The following is a 14,028-nucleotide window of genomic DNA, read 5'->3' as shown; positions in this document are numbered from 1 at the left end:
CCTGCGCAGAGTTAGAATTTTCTGAATGAATTCACATCACATTTCTCAACAAAACTGTAAGGTGTCAACGCTAAATAGGGAATGTGTGTGGGATGAAGGCTCATGCTGAATTTAAAAAAATAGTACTTTCCATCACATTCCAGAAAAGCCGCTCACATCAGCAGCATAACAAGATATCATGTCGTTAGAAAGGTTCTTGTGAGGAAGTCTTTTTAATTTTAAGATGAAAGATTATCTTTTTAATTTTAATGATGAAAGTATATATATATATATATATTATATATCCATGAAATAAATGGTTTTCACAGGAAGAAATGATGGCACCTGTAATATTACAGAATAAGGTTTACAGTTTAGTTCATAGTTGTCACTGTCAGTATCACCCCCACCATTCTCCATCCCACTGATCTTGCGAAGAACAAGTATTACCTCCTACCTACCTTCCCGCACCCCACACCCTCTTCTCGATACCCAAAACATATCCCCATCAGTGCACAGCAAAGTCTGGATGTGCTTTGTTTGTTTGTTTATTTGTTGCTTAACGTCCAGCCGACTACGCAGAGCCATATCAGGACGAGGAAGGGGGGGGATGAAGGGGGCCACTTGTCAAGCGATTCCTGTTTACAAATGCACTAACCCATTACTTGTGTCCCAGCAGGCTTTAGTAAAACTAAATTAATACCTACTGGAAGATTACCAGTTTCCAGTGTGTTAAAATAGGCTTAACCTATCTACTGCTGGACTTACATCAGAACACTAACAGATTAAACTATACATGAATCGCGAGACAAGCGGCAAGAGAAGAGATTTTTGGAAAAAATACAGGTGAATGAGCAAGAAGGCAGAAAAAGGAAAAGAATTCATGAAGAAAAAGAGAGCATGACAGGAAAGAGGAACCAAAAATCTTCCTAACAGCAAACTAGAAAGCTCCTGCGGTTCCAAAAACAGGAGGGGCCTTTAATTTCATAACCGCAGTGGGGCCACTGCGGGAGTCTGGATGTGCTCAGTAATACATTTTCTGTATTTTCCAGGAAGTGAGGTGCCGAGATATGATGTGCAGGCAGCTTGCAGAGTAGTGCCTGGCTTTGCTGAGGATGATGATCAGATTCAGTCCATTCTGTGCTGACGGAGCTACCAGAACTGCTTTAATATAGTCCATCTGAATATGCTGACACTTACAGAGGTTTTCTGTTGCCTTTGTGGTGAAATGAACATGTAACACATTAACAATAACATTCTACACAAATAATGTGTGGTGCGATGTGGATCAAAGGGTACATTTTGACTTATAAATGTAAGTTGTCAATTCAACTAAATACAGGTAGTGTTTGGTATGCAGATATTTTGGTAAGTCTCGTGCGTTTCGATTCATTCAAAGATGCAAAGATTTTCGTTGTTGATACCAACGGACTTGACGCTCACTTTCTGCACGCTGAGAACGCCACTTCCTACAGTGACGCTGAGAACGTTCAAAAATACCATCAAAATATTAATTTTGCCCTACAGCGTTTTAGTTGGTCCATGATAGGTCCAACCATTTGTTTTCCTAATTTATGTCAAGCCTCTGATGCCAAGAAATTGAGTGAAGCCGACCCGCTTTGAATTTTCAACTGTAATATGACTAAGGAGTTACGCCCCTTATCCGTTCGTTATCAAAGCCTTGTGTAGGGAACGTCATGGCTTTGAGTTCAAAATGTGGCATTTACAGCGTCAAATGGGATTTCTAGAAAACGGCTTTACAGCAACATCATACATCAGAAATTCATAATATTTGGCACAAGGATACACATGTATTATATCTACAATCATATAGAACGTGTTTGTTTTTTTAAACAACTACAGTTGAATTTAAATTAATTATTGTAATGAATCTTTCTTTCTTTATTTGGTGTTTAACGTTGTTTTCAACCATTCAAGGTTATATCGCGACGGGGAAAGGGGGGAGATGGGATAGGGGAAAGGGGGGAGATGGGATAGAGCCACTTGTTAATTGTTTCTTGTTCACAAAAGCACCAATCAAAAAATTGCTCCAGGGGCTTGCAACGTAGTACAATATATTACCTTACTGGGAGAATGCAAGTTTCCAGTCCAAAAAACTTAACATTTCTTACATACTGCTTGACTAAAATCTTTACAAACATTGACTATATTCTATACAAGAAACACTTAACAAGGGTAAAAGGAGAAACAGAACCGTTAGTCGCCTCTTACGACATGCTGGGTAGCATCAGGTAAATTCTTTCTCGTCCCAACCAATATGGGACTCCCCCTAACCCGCGGGGGGTATTGTAATGAATATGCAGTGAGAAATTCGTTCATTCTTATGACAAAAGATATTAAAATTCAACTGTAGTCTGTTGTAAAAAAATCATTCTATATGATTGTTGATATGATACATGTGCATCTTTGTGCCAAATATTAGGAATTTCTGATGTATTATGTCGCTGTTAAACTGTTTCCTAGAAATCCAATGTAACGACTGTTTCCATAGCAACGGCACTCTATGTCGATCAGTATTCACAATCCTCTGAAAGCGGCATATGGCTGCCTAAATGGCGGGGTAAAAACGGTCATACAGGTAAAAATCCACTCGTACAAAAACATGAGTGTACGTGGGAGTTTCAGCCCACAAACACAGAAGAAGAAGAAGAAGTATTCACAATTGTTCTATTTATTTTTATGTCACTTCCCAGAAAACCAGGTTATTCCATGTATTCTCCAAATTCAATTTTACTGCCGCACATTTCTTTAACAAAATGTAAGATTTACTGTACTTTGACCGAGCAATTTTTGTAAGTGGACAGGCCTTAGTTTTATTTCGGTGGCATAATTCAATGCGCTTCGTCAAAATGTCTTGAACTGAAACCAAAAGCAGATGCAAGACTTATGGTCAGTTGGAGTTGTCTCCCGTACTCCTAACTTTAATGTGCTGCAGACAGGTGTGCCCAAACAGCCCATATCACAAACGGTTTGGAATTCCCGAAAACACAAGATCCGCACTGCACAACTTCAGTGCACAAATACGCGAGAGTGCTCGGTCGCTTTTTGAAAATGTGTATCTTAAGAGAAAAATATAGAATAGTGCGCTGTCCGAAGGAATAGAGTTCTTATAGGACAATGACAGCGCTCAGTTCAAAACGATAGGACATGATCACATCTGACCGCCATGCGGCTATGTGAATCAGACATCTGAGCCTTTCAATCCGTCTATGTCGGACGCCTGACGACATCCCCGAGGCTTTTAAATGAAATAAGACCATACGGGCACTAATAGTTGCATACCAAAAATGAACTGCCTCAAGGCTCTTTATGCAGAGTGGTATCTTTTTAAAGAATACATTCAGGTACAGCTTCTTCGAAAGAAAAAATAAATTCACCGCAACCACCAAAACATCTACCTCACTACAGAAAGCAGTCAAAGTGTTGATTTTTGGTCTGTGACCAAGTGGAGGGATGGTCTTATCCCATGTTAAAGGTGAGGACAACTTTTTAAATGAGGCGTAGTGGGCCTTTAAAACATTGACACAAATTTACAATAGCAACAAGTTGTAAAGCTCAGTACAACCAATACTGAGTGGACATTTACTGCCGCTGTTGCTGTAGTTTCCCCATCGATCACAGCTGGACCTGGATAGCACTGCTTTTCATCCACATTCACTGGCCAGGTCTTCGTCATCTTCTGTCCCTACTGACAAATGAATGACAAAGGAACTGATCTTAAATTCAAACACAATGACAAGAACAAGTTTTAAGTATGAGTAAGGAGTAAATTGTGTTTGTAACTGACACACACACACACACTAAACCCACATAAATGCCAAGAGCGTAAACATTCTAATTCCCTGATAGACAAGTTCCAATGCCTACTTTTTAATATGAAATATATAGAAGACACATTCCCTGTCAGCGCTTGCTATCAAATTCAAAAAGCAAAGCAAAGGTCTGTAACATCAATCTGCAGGGCTAGAAAAATCTGCAGGTATTATTACTATTAATGTCTGGCAGCTCTCCTGACTGGCCAGGGAAAATCAAACACACACACACACACACACACACACACCAACAGTCAGAATGTAACCAGAACTTGAGACTGAGAGGGAGGATAAAACACAATATGATCATGTAGCAGAACTCTTACCTGAATTGCCATTAGCATGAAATATTTCTCATTTGAGTCTTGACAGCCTCCCGATCATGAAGGAATCAATCTGCTTCTTCCACTGTGCCGGATCGATGCCAACCTGTAATATATAATATTGGCTGAAGTAACATTCCTCTGAGCAACAAATTTAAAACAGTTAGTTGACAGGACAAGTAGTACTAGGAGCTACATGCAGTATGATATTTAGCTATGTGGAGGAACAACAAACACACTGTCCACAGAACCAGATGAATTTACACACTGCACCCTCCCCCATAAAACAACAACAACAAAAAACGACAACAGACGACCAAACCAACATTAACGCTTGATTCTTATGATACTGTGGACAGTGGCATTGATATCTTTCTAGAATATAAAATTTTATAAGTCCTTTTACATTTAGTGAAGTTTTGACTGAATCAGTGAACTGAATCTGTTCACATAGACTGATAGAGTGACAGACATACAATGTAGACAAGTTGATGTGTGCATATATATATATATATATACATGCATATTACATAACATGTATATATATACAGCCTGTTCCAAAAGAAACGCAACCAACCTGTTTCCAAAATCAAAGTGCACAATTTAATTCGCAAATAATATTTCATGAAGTTACATATTATTTCATTTTTGGTACATTTCCAAATCACAACATGTGGATCAAAACAGGTTTAACAATAAAAGTGGAAAACAATGACAATTGAAGCACAATTTATGTCCCTTTTCTGATGCAGCTGTCTTTTCTGCGTTTAATAACGGATGTGTCCTCCACCAGCGTTTCTTTTGCAAATAATATTTCATGAAGTTACATATTTCATTTTTGGTACATTTTCAAATCACAACATGTGGAACAAAACAGGTTTAACAATAAAAGTGGAAAACAATGACAATTGAAGCACAATTTATGTCCCTTTTCTGATGCAGCTGTCTTTTCTGCGTTTAATAACGGATGTGTCCTCCACCAGCGTTTCTTTTGCAAATAATATTTCATGAAGTTACATGCGTATGTAACTTCATGAAAAATTATTTGCAAAATAAATTTTGCACTTTGATTTTGCAAACAGGTTGGTTGCGTTTCTTTTGGAACAGGCTGTATATGTATGTATAACATGTATGTATGTGTGTAGAGCACAAAGGAAAAAAATAATAGAACTTGACACACAGTTTCACTGAGAATGAGATATATCCTGACAGTGAGTGAGTGAGTGACTGTTTACAGCAATACATTGTACTTTATTAAACTTAAAGGTACACACTGAAAGTCATGCGCTTCTAGTATTAAAAATGATTCTAATACTGGAGGAACTGCATGATCATCTTACTGGTGAAATAAAGCTAAGAGGTTCGAGCAGTTCTGTGGTTTGGACTCTTAGGTGTTCATTATTTTATTATTATCCCTGAACATGAATTATAAAAATAAAATGAAAACACTCTTCCAGTCTTGCTCACAGTCACACACACACCTCCATATGAGTTATTCTGACCAGAACTTGAGAATGTAAGGGAGGGGAAGGAAAAAACACACTGTACATCATAACACTGACAGTTGTACATAATAAAACCTCTTCGCCTTACTCTTACCTGATTTGCGGCAGTGGCATCAAATATTTTACTTCTGTCAGTGACAGCCTCAAGATCATGCAGCAATCGGTTGGCTTTTTCAGCTGAGAGGAGACCTTGAAGTTGAACATACTAGCTCTAGCTCTCTTCTGATTGATGCCAACCTGCAAGTAAAATAATTGGGAACGGCCGATCAGAAGGTTACCTATTTGAGTATTTCAAGTTAGACTCAATCTTTAAAAACAAAAAGAATTTATAAAATATTATGATCATGCACCTTGAAAAGAGGTTGCAAAAACGTGGTAGTGGTAATCTTCTTCTTCAAATTAATGAGAAAATCCCTGTACAGGGCAACTACGTGTTGCCAGTTCAGTGAACGATACTTTGCGCCTGTGGACTGACAGTCACAGTGACACTGACAGTGACTCGAGTGAGTCGAAATGACACCTGTTGCAACACATACTACCATAAACCCACTCTCAGTTATGAAACGAAACATGGAAACTTACCTCTGGTTAATATGCAAAGGTTCGCTCTCGCATTAGCAAACACCATTGCCATTGGAGATTCAGTCCAAACAGATCGCCTTCGACCGCCATTAACTAAAAACCGAAACGCAGTAGGTCTGAAAACCACGCTCAACGTCCAAAATAAGGAGGAAAAAAAAGAGCCCAAAACATTTTTTTGGCCAAAAACACTGTTTAAGCCCCACAAATATTTGTCCTTATTTTTTATGAAGCTTAATTTGTGCCCCTTATTTTATGCTCCACAAATACAGTTTGTGGCCCACAAAACCAAAATGTGCCCCACAAAAATAAGCCCAAAAATTTGTGAGGCACATTTCGCGTTTGTGGCCCACAAAAATAAGCCCAAAACGTGTGGGATTACTGACATCGAATGCCAAGGATATTTGAGTGTTGGCTTTGGTGCCAGCTCGCTGAGACGAACTCGAGCGCAGCTATGCTGCTATGCTATGCGAACTTGATTGTTCTGTGCCCAGAACTAGTGTCTATTTGGGACATGCCGTGGTTATATGCCAGGATCGATCGCAGCTCTGACAGCACCGCTGTATATACCTGAGTAGACACAGGCCCGCGCAAGCCCCACGACTGACACGTGACTCGACACACACACCCACACACACACGCCCGCCCATACACACACACACACACACACACACACACACACACACACACACACACACACAACTCCATTCTATTCAGCCGTGGTGTTATGACGACGACGGTTCTTTAGAGACACTGAGCTGTGACAACCCCGTTGCCGCGTGTACAGAATAGCCAACTTGCACAATACCCCGCTTGAATAGCTCTCCGGTGCGAAAGATAAGGAAGGTTCACTTTCCTGCGGGCAAACGTTTTGCTCTCACAAGCGCTGGTGTTCTCTGGCTTGTGTTAAAACATTTTTTTTTAAACCTCGATCGCCTTTGCTTTGTGCACGGGCTTGGGTACTTTGAACGAACTTTAGGATTATTCTCGCGGCTATCATTGCTGCAGCACATTGTTCACATTGAAAATTCACAATTTGTAAGGCGAAGTGTCCGCATTGAAACGCAACCTCTCACAGAGCTATCCGGACATGCCCGCATTTTGCGGCAAATCTCGCAAGGCCACGCAAGTTAACGCAGATTTAGAAATAGCCCTATCAACAATCAGCGAAAAGTGTTTTAAGCAAATGCTCTCAAAAATGTCTGTACCAATTTTCATAACAATCCGTAGAGTCGTTTTTGACAAATGCTTTTCACACACATATCGAGTTTCTTGCCGTGTTTATTCTTCAGCACAAACTCTGTTTATCTAACCTATGCAAGCACAGACAGGTGAACGTCCGTCTGCTTGATTTTACAAATAGGAAATCTTAGTTCTATAGATTGTTCGGCTCTTGAGTGCAACCTTTGTGTCTGGGCAGGAAAACCCCAAGGAAGTGCAAACAGCCTCATGTACGCTTCAATTTGACAGAAGGCTACACACACGTGTTGGTTTAAGTGAACGACTTATTTGTTCTTTTACGACAGATAGCAGAATGATCGTATGCTCATTGAGAAAAGGGTTGAGTCAGTATTCCTCAGAAAAAAGACGAAGAAGAAAAAGAACGTGCGTGCGCGTGTGTGTGTGTGTGTCTGTGTGTGAAATAGTGTGTATGTGTGTGTGCGTGTGTGTGTGTGTGTGTCACTGTGTGTGTGTAAAACGATTCATGCGATGCTGGTACACGGGCGATAATCGGCTACGATGCCGACCCGCTGGTGAACGCGCGCGCCACTCTTGACGCGATTCAAGGCAAACGTTTCCATTTTTCTTTTAAGTTTTTGGTTTCTATCCGGATTAAAGGCAAGCTACTGCTTCAGCAATGACTGCATATGTTTTGTTTTTATTACATAACTCGTAGAGAAGTTGATATTTTCCCGTGAATTGTTTATAAATAATGCCATTTAAACCATGTAAACAAATAGTCTGGCTAGCTGACCCAACAGGCAAAAAGAACATATTCAATAAATCAAAAGCCTTCTTAAAGTAAAACAAGTCGCGTGAAGCGATATAAAAATATTCAGTCAAGCTGTCGGCAACAAAGTACAGATTCACATCATAAAACAGTCATCGCCGAAACTCTACGACTAACCACACCGAAAAACCGAGACGGGTCACGCTCGTCTCCGCGTAGCGCGCGAACGCAATACTTATTTAAACCTATTTTTTGCAATTTTGAGCACATTTATTTCAGTAAACATAACATATGTGTACGTTTTTGAAATCAGGAGAAATTGCGGAATACGATGCAGTCATTTTTTAATCTGTAAATGTAACTTGTTTTACTTTAAGAAGGCTTTTGATTTATTGAATGTGTTCTTTTTGCCTGTTGGGTCAGCTAGCCAGCTATGCTCCCAGACTATTTGGTTACATGGTTTAAATGGCATTATTCATAAACGCGGGGCATAGTATCAAGACTGTGAGTGAAAAGGGTCAGTACGGTAAGCGTATGTTATTGTAGTATCTGAGCGATTGAGTATGCCTTAAAATTGAAAGGCTTTATTGAGGATGTTATTTGTAAGCATGTCAAAGTTGTGACATATAACTCATGTGCTGTGTCATACATTGAAGAAATGGATGGTTCCCATTCTGCAGATTGTAAAGATGTAGTAAGGCCAGCAAAAAAAAAAAAGGTCTGTTTTCGGTAACATAGGCAAACAAAATAGGGTCGGTAGGTCGGGATTTGTTTCCCCCAAAAAAAATATTTTTAAGTTATTTTGCCAAAAAACAAAGACCTTTTTTTTTTCTTTCCCCAAATACCAAAAAAAAGTATAGGGTCGCGCGAAAAAATAGGGTCGGTCGGGATACCGTAAACAGACTATTTTTTTGTTGGCCTAAATAGAATCTGGCTTTGGTGCAAAGATAGAAATATATGGCTGACTGTAGCTCATATTCCTGGTTATCAGGGGTTCAGTCCAAGCGCAGGAAATTTATGGACAAACTTGCAGTATTGTCTGTGCATCCTAGTGATAGATAGAGAGAGAGAGAGAGGGAGAGAGAGAGAGAGGTTATGAACGTAGAGAGGTTATGAACAGAATATCATAGAAAACAGGGTCTTGAACATGTCTCAAAAGGGTGGTTCAGGAAAGGGCGGGGGTAACGAAGGCGAGTCGTGTGTAAGCATTTGCTTTTCTTGTTATTTCTAAATGTTTTTACTTCTGCTTATTCTAGCTTCTGGGATTTCTCTGACGATATGATGTGTACGTGTCGAGTGTGTGTGTGTGTGTGTGTGTGTGTGTGTGTGTGTGTGTGTGTGTGTGTGTGTGTGTCTGTGTGTGTCTGTGTCTGTGTGTGTGTTTGAATGTGTGTGTGTGTGTGTGTGTGTGTGTGTGTATGTATGTATGTCTGTGTGTGTGTGTGTGTATGTGTGTGTGTCTGTGTGTGAGTGTGTGTGTGTGTGTGTGTGTGTGTGTGTGTGTGTGTGTGTGTGTGTGTGTGTGTGTAACTGAGACGGAGAGAGACATACACAGAGAGTGAGAGGGAGAGTGTTCCTGCCCCCGTACTAGTGGCAGAAAGGAGGTTCTAATGTGTTGCCTGCAGTTTGTTGCAGACGAATTTAGTTTTCACTATAGCTCAAAGGTAGTGACATTTCAGTGGTGCAAGGGAGCTAATTTATCAGTGACAATGTACTTTCGTTTTTGTGGCGCAGTGCTTTGTGGGTTGATACACGAAAATGAATTATTGAAGTCGGGGTGATCTCCCTTAGATCTTTTGTCAGTTTGTTTTGGGGTTCAACAGCCAAGAAGCATCTGTTCTTGGCTGCTTCAGTTTTTTCATATTTTTCTGCAAAGATATTAGCTAACCTAAAAGTTTATGTGTCTGAGTTCTGCCAGAACCTTTTTTTTTATGAATCTATCTAATCCAGGAGTAGTTTTGTGCTTCAAGTGTTGTATTTTTCTGCATGCTGCTGTGATTCCCTAACGTGTGTTTTTGAGCGGCCAAATTTGGTAAGTTCTATGAAAATATATGTTTTTTGGTATTTTTACTACATTCTGCTTGTGAAGTGAGTTCAGTCTAACCAGTTTGTTAATATTCAAAATTGTTTTCAATTCTTTTCGAGGTGGTTTTTTCCTTCTGGTCAATGTTTTCCTTCGACTTGTAGATCTAATTTTATTTGTAATTTTACAGGCAGAAAGAACTCGCATACAACCAGGATCTAGTCTTGCATTTTGAAATTAGTTGCCGTAACTTTCCAGGCAGAAAGAATTCGCGTACAACCAGGATCTAGTCTTGCTACAGTATCTATTATCGCGTTATCATTATTGTTTGTCCTTTTTTGGTTTCATTATTTGGTTTCTTGCTTTTGAGGTTTGTGCTAGTGAAGTTGACTTTGCCGAGATTTTGTATCTTTTGGATCTAAATATTTTCTTGAGTATTCTTGAATCAAAGGGACAGAACAGGACATAGAGCATACGATATATTCTAAAATTATAAAACGTTTTTTCAGCTGGATTTATTCCTCCATTTACAAGTTTTTTGCCAGTTTTGAAGAATACTTTCAGTAAATGTAAGAGACTGAAACTTGTCCAGAAAACGGTCATGTTTCTTTGTGTTTTTCTGCATTCTGATTTGATAACTGATCAATAGTTTGCTTTTGTTTTCAAATTGAAGTCTCAGAATGCACAGCTTTGATGCGTACAACTTTGTCCTGTCCCTTTGATGGTTTCAAATTGAATTTCTAGCCATATAGCCTAAGGTTTGTTCTTTTTCTGTTTTGCATTTACAGTAGTCACGAGTTTTTTGATTGAGAACATCGATGTCAAGAAATGAGTTTTAGATTGAGAAAATCGACGTCAAGAAATCCACAATAGTCAGAAATTTGATGTAACCAACTCCTTGAAATTCATCCACTCTTTTGAGAAAATTAAACCACACCTTTTGAAACTTCATTGACGGACTCTGTTTTCACCTTTAAATTAACTAAACTCAGTCAGACTGCACCAACACCGCCGAATATCAAAGCACGCAACCGGAAGACAGCACAGTGACTACAAATTAGTACCACGGGATCTGCATGTCCGTTGATGTCTGTTCATGCCCAATAACATTTTGAAACCCCAATGTAACTGACCTGAGGGCACGTTTTATATCATTATCTATTTATAACTCAACATGAGTTATCTGAGTACTCCTCCTCGGAGTACAGATAGTAGCCAGTATGATGACATGGAACATTTTATGCTGGAACCAGAAACTAGAGATGTAGAGAACACTGTTTTCGGCCTGTCTACTACCGCCACAGGTGCTCAGTCCAGATTAGAGGATGTTGGAGGTGAGAAGACCAAGGTGGCTGATGCTGATGTAGACCAACCCGGTCACGGTGACGGAGATCGCATTGACGTCATGAAGTCAGAAAAGCTCACGAGGACCAGAAGCCAAACCAGCAAGACGGCAGATAGAAGAGAAGCGTTGGTTAAGAGGGTCCAGGTGGGCGACGATGGTGAACCTCTTGGAAGAGATGAGAAGCAACCCGCAGTCGATAGGGGACGAGATAACCAACGACTTCAGGAGTTAGTGACCAGTTATGAGAAGGCAAGCCGAAATGTGAGAACCGACATCAATCGCATAGCAGAGACCCTTCAAGACAGAGATCATGATAAGAGAACTGCCAAAGGGCAAAAGATCACTCTGCAGTCAAGTCTTGCAAGCTTGAAAAGAATCAAGGGTGAAATAGACAGTATCTGCTCCTCCCAAGAACTGGACGATGATGCTGAGCATCTGGCCACAGCTGCGTATCATCTCTTGGCAGATTATCGACATTTTTACCCCAAGGGTCAGTCTAACATCAGCTCAGACCTCACGTCATCATACGCTTACTCAGATGGTTCCAGAGTCTCGCTTCGCATGATGGGAGAAACAGTGCAGAAGCAAAGAATGATTGCTGATGAAAAGGCCAGTCATCTTGATGACAAAAACCAGAGCCTGAGTGGTTTGAGAAGACAAAGGGCTGAAATTGAAAGGAAAAGAAGGGCGATTCAAAGAGAGGCAGAGAGCCAGTTTGAGGCAGCAAGAAGGCTAAAAGAGGAAAGGGAGGAGGAAATTGGCGAGAAGCTGGAACAACTGGAAGTCCAGATAGAGTCTGAAGAGCAGGAAATGATGAGAATTTCCAGGGTGTTTGACAGGAAGAGTCAAGAGGTTGCAGAGCAGATGTTGGCCGAGGCCCGAGATGCACCAGAATCACTCCCAAATTTGGCCAGCATATCACTGCTAGACGTTCATCGTAAGGGAGTCAGCGTCCTGCAGCCGCTTCGAGACCAAGTTCTGGAGGAGGAACGCTCTAGGTCGGGGGGCCATCCATTGCATCAACAAATGAGCGTGCAGGAAGATCCTCACTCTTTTCGTCCGGCTTCTCAGCCTCAGCCTCAGGTCCCCTTTTCCCAGACCTACTCTTACTCTCAACCTCATTTTACATCCGTTTGTACCTATGAGCCCCATGTTTCGTTCGCTGCTGGCATAGTCGCCACAACCGCTGCTCCAATTCACCAGCCTGCAGCTCAAGGAGCTGAGGATAACCGATCGACTTGGTGCGGTCGGCAACGCTGGCAGGAGAAGAGTTTGAGACAGAACATAGCCAGCACTACAACGATGACCACATTGAGCACAGTTACGTCTACCGTTCCACCCAGCCATTACCAAAGCCAATATCTGCAGTCGTCTCAATCAAATCGGGAAGAGAACCCGATCATGTCGTCATCACCCGCCCAACAGACGTATGGCTTGAACCCTGATGTCAAGGTCTTTCAACCAAGAAGTGGCTCATCCGACATTAAGCCTGAAACTGCAACTCAGCATGAACAGTTTCAGAACTCGTCACTTTTGAGCGCATCTCAAAGACAGGAGGAGATCAATGTGCTGGTCGATGCAGTGAAGCAAAATCGTCTGCCGCTTCAAGAACCTACAGTCTTCAGCGGAGACCCCATTGCATACCCAGCCTGGCGACACACGTTTCTGCTGCTGATTGGTTCCCAGAACATTACTGACACCCAGAGGCTGATGTATCTCCAGAAATACGTCTCTGGAACAGCCAAGGAGGCAATCAGTGGCACCCTGTTCTCTGCGGATGATGAGGCATACCAGACAGCCTTTTCGGCATTGGAACAGCGTTTTGGAAGCCCTCTGGTCGTTACCAATGCTTTTCGGACAAAGTATGAGAGCTGGTCACACATTAAGAGTCGGGATGGAGAAGGGCTGCGACGACTCTCTGATTTTCTCCATCAATGTGTGAGCGCCAACAAGCTGGTGGGTCAACATGGAATTTTTGAAGATTTCCAGTACCAGCTCAAGATGGTGGAGAAGCTGCCAGATTGGATGGCTCTGCGCTGGAAAAGACGGTGCACAGAGAAACGACGAAAAGAACAGAGGCACCCAACGTTCAGTGAATTCGTTCACTTTGTGTTTGAGGAGGCTGAGGTGGCTTGTGAGCCAGGTTGGGATCTCAAATCTACCCAAAAGTCGGTGACAGACCCAGTCAAGGGCAGACCTCAGGCGTCGTACGCAACTAACTATGTGCCCCAACCGTCGCAAGAGGGTCTTCACAGCTTTAAAGAAGAAATGAAGAGTCTCGAACAGACGCTAGCCAAGAATCTGAAGGAGATTCAGGGGGTGCTGGAGAGCACACTTAAACCACAGAAGAATGTTTTCCAGGCAGTGGGTGAAGGAATCAGCAAAAAACCCTGCGATCATTGCCAGGACGACGGACATCATATTGCAACTTGTCCAGTCCTGATAGCCAAACCACGTGAGGATCGGCTCAGGATCCTCAGAGAAAAAAAG

General features: G+C 41.4%; 1 long non-coding RNA gene across 1 annotated transcript; it reads right to left on the bottom strand.

Annotated features, from left to right (window-relative positions):
* Positions 1–1,869: 1,869 nt before the first annotated feature.
* LOC138951108 (uncharacterized) lies at positions 1,870–6,212 on the bottom strand. The gene is made up of 3 exons (XR_011450989.1): positions 5,735–6,212; positions 4,139–4,241; positions 1,870–3,688 (listed from the first exon to the last, which is right to left on the bottom strand). It is a non-coding gene; the product is annotated as an uncharacterized lncRNA (long non-coding RNA).
* Between the last annotated feature and the right edge of the window lie 7,816 nt (positions 6,213–14,028).

This window comes from Littorina saxatilis, linkage group LG16 (assembly GCF_037325665.1).
Source record: "Littorina saxatilis isolate snail1 linkage group LG16, US_GU_Lsax_2.0, whole genome shotgun sequence".
NCBI classification, from domain to species: Eukaryota; Metazoa; Mollusca; class Gastropoda; order Littorinimorpha; family Littorinidae; genus Littorina; species Littorina saxatilis.
This window is presented reverse-complemented; position numbering and strand designations above follow the sequence as displayed.